The sequence below is a fragment of the Solanum pennellii genome, chromosome 1 (assembly GCF_001406875.1).
Source record: "Solanum pennellii chromosome 1, SPENNV200".
Taxonomy (NCBI): Eukaryota; Viridiplantae; Streptophyta; class Magnoliopsida; order Solanales; family Solanaceae; genus Solanum; species Solanum pennellii.
The window spans coordinates 71606786-71610599 of record NC_028637.1 but is presented as its reverse complement, the minus strand read 5'-3'; positions in this window follow the sequence as shown (position 1 = coordinate 71610599).

The following is a 3814-nucleotide window of genomic DNA, read 5'->3' as shown; positions in this document are numbered from 1 at the left end:
GCAAACGTTACCGAAGAATCTTTTGTGGCGGTGATTACCGACATAAACATGGTTGAGAATGTTGATGGATGGTGGGCTGATTCTGGTGCAAACCGTCATGTCTGTTATGATAAAGACTGGTTTAAAAAATACACTCATTTTGAGGAGCCCAAAACCATCATGCTTGGTGATGCTCACACTACTCATGGGCTTGAATCTCCTTAAAATTGTTAGTGAAAAAACTTACAAGATAATAAAATCAAGATTACAATTGAAAATAAAATGAAAAAAGTAATCTCTTCAGGCTGAGGCGCGGATATCTCGTTCTCCTTAAAGAGATTCAAGCCCACTGCAGCAAATGTTTTCACCGGTCCAGCAGTAGTCCTCTTTGACTTGTCCCCTCCAGGATACAACAGCCTTCACAAAGTATAACTCAACAACTCTGGACAAGAGTTGAGTCCAAAGCTCCACAAAAAAGAACACCTCCCTTCAACTAATAAGAACTCTCTTTTAGACTAACTCTTTCACTCTTTGTTTTCTCTTATGAATTGTGTGTCTCTAAAACCAAATGAAGACTACCACTATTTATACTACAAGAAGTCTTCCTAGCAATGAATAGGAAGATAATGGAGGTAGTAAATAGTGAAGATAATGGCCATAGGAGTTACATAGGTTACAATGGGAGTTACATAGGTTACATAAGTTACAATGGGAGTTACATAGGTTACATAGGTTACAATGGGAGTTACATGGGTTACATAGGTTACAAAGAGTAATGGAGGAATTAAGAATGAAATACATTGATGGATAACCAATGCTAATGGATGATGTAGAAGTCATCCATTCCAATGTTCATTCTTATAACTCCAAAATAAAGCAATTTAATATGTTAAATATTAATATTAAAATGCTAATAACCTAACAATCCCCCACTCATTTTAATATTTAGATAAGAGAGTATATCAGTTGAAGGAAGACTACTATGCATAATGAAGGTGTGCTCTGCATTGAACCTCCACTTAGTGAAACAGTAACTTTTACTCCAGAGTCGTAGTGGTCTCAGACTTGAACTATGACTGCGTAAGGGAAATAAAATATCACTGCTCACACATAATAATCAAGGTGTTGACATGAGCTTTAACAGCCAGCACGTTATGGCCATGTGCTATCCCGGTTTCATGAGTGCATTTGAGAATAAGCCCCATTCTCATAGGAAGCGACCTACTTCCACACATCACATAGGTGAAATCTGTCGAGAGTGCTCCTGTAAGATTAACACTCCACCCATACGGGCTACAGATATTCATTAAGAGTTTTATCAACTCAACCTTCACAACTACAGGAAATAATGCACTCACATCATAGGGAGGGGAAAAAATAGTGCATTTTTCACAACAAGTCATCATATGATTAGTTTTTCCCTTTGAACCTGGTTATAGGATCTCTAGTCCCCAGGTTGGGTTTCCTCATATATGACTCAAGGATTTGTAGGCTTCAATCCCACCCCCCTCGATGTGCTCCAGACCTTTTCTCTTGTTAAGGCCTTCGTAAGAGGATCTGCAAGATTATCACAAGATTTGACATAATCAACATTAATGGTACCATTTGTCAAATACGATCTTACATTACTGTGTTTCCTCCTTATAGGTCTGGATTTACCGTTGTAATGAATCTCCTTAAAATTGTTAGTGAAAAAACTTACAAGATAATAAAATCAAGATTACAATTGAAAATAAAATGAAGAAAGTAATCTCTTCAGGCTGAGGCGCGGATATCTCGCTCTCTTTAAGGAGATTCAAGCTCACTGCAGCAAATGTTTTCACCGGTCCAGCAGTAGTCCTCTTTGAATTGTCCCCTCCAGGATACAACAGCCTTCACAAAGTATAACTCAACAACTCTGGACAAGAGTTGAGTTCAAAGCTCCACAAAAAAGAACACCTCCCTTCAACTAATAAGAACTCTCTTTTAGACTAACTCTTTCACTTTTTGTTTTCTCTTATGTTTTGTGTGTCTCTAAAACCAAATGAAGACTACCACTATTTATACTACAAGAAGTCTTCCTAGCAATGAATAGGAAGATAATGGAGATAGTAAATAGTGAAGATAATGGCCTTAGGAGTTTCATAGGTTACAATGGGAGTTACATAGGTTACATAAGTTACAATGGAAGTTACATAGGTTACAAAGAGTAATGGAGGAATTAAGAATGAAATACATTGATGGATAACCAATGCTAATGGATGATGTAGAAGTAATCCATTCCAATGTTCATTCTTATAACTAAAAAATAAAGCAATTTAATATGTTAAATATTAATATTAAAATGCTAATAACCTAACATAAGGGAAACGGGAGCGTTGATTTCATGATAAATATATGGGACACAATTTTTTGTAAGAGTCAGTATTTTATTTTGTTTGTGGTTTTTTTTTTGTAACTACCAGTATTATTAATCACCAAAGGGCAGTCACTACAGAATTATCTAGCTATTACAACATGCTATGGTCTAAAATTGTAATAAATGTACTCACAGAATCAAATATACTGATGATTAAAACTTTAAACTAGAGACTATAGCTTTAATATCAAGGGGAGATCGCACATTGCATATGTATGCTAGATCTTTGGCAATTGTTTCCACAGATTTGCTTTTTAGTTAAAAGAGTCGCTGATTTCTCTCTATCCATATGACATAAGTATACTCAGAAAATACCATCTTGAAAAGCATTGTTAGCAGAGACTTTCCCTTATCCCTTTTGATACCCCATGCCAATACCTCTTCCCATGTAGACACCGTACAATATTCATTGCTGAGCCATCGCATTACTCAGGTTCTTAGCGCAAGCGCTACAGAGCATTGTGTGAACAAATAATTATGTGATTCAGGCCATGATTGACATAAAGCACATATCGGATCAACATTTATCCCCCATTGGATGAGTTGATCAGTGGTTAAAAGTCGTTGATGTAGTGTTAGCCACAGGATGAATCGAGCTTTTGGTCTGGCTTGATTACCAAACTTGAGGCTCTTCCATTGGACTCTTGGTAGCTTTCCTAATAGTTGCAAATAGTATTGACGGATCAGAGGTTTCTGTAAAGTTGTGGCTTGTATTTGTAATAGAAGGTATTTTGCAACCATTATTTTCCTAGTCATCCAACTTGCATGCTGAGGTATTGGCCAGTCCCTCAGATGTCAGTTCTTGATATAGTAAGTACGAATCCATTTGATCCATAATTTGTCTTATTTATAAGCTAGATCCCAACATAACTTTGTCACTGTTGCTTGATCCCAACTCCAGTTGAGATGGGGCAACACATTTTCTCCCAAGACACAAGGGATTTCTTAGTGATCACCTTAGCACTCGTATAATAGGCCAAGTCTTTTTAAAAAAGTAAGCATTATAGCCATTGATAGCTGGTGCCTTGTCATCTCCAATCAATTGAAGGGCAGTCTAAATCTATTCTTTATTTATCCCAGTACAAAGTTGCAATTGTTGCTGATGGGTGAGAGTTGGTCCTGTCTTCATTACATATTTATTGATGGCTGGTAAAGTTGAAGTAGTAGATCCCATCATACTTTTATAAAAGGAGAAAAATTCATCCTTAATCTTTTCTAGATCATGTAATTTCTGGCCATTAAGAGAGGTGATCTCAATAATCTGCTTCCTATTACTCCTCTCCTTGCAAACAGCTGAGAAATATTTTGTGTTAGAGTCACCTAGCTTGATCCGTTGCACTCTTGATTTCAGTCTAATAGCATTATCCTCCAAGAGTGACCATTTTTCAAGTTTGATTAGGGTGTATTTTTCTAGCTGGATCAGTCCCTCAGTACTCT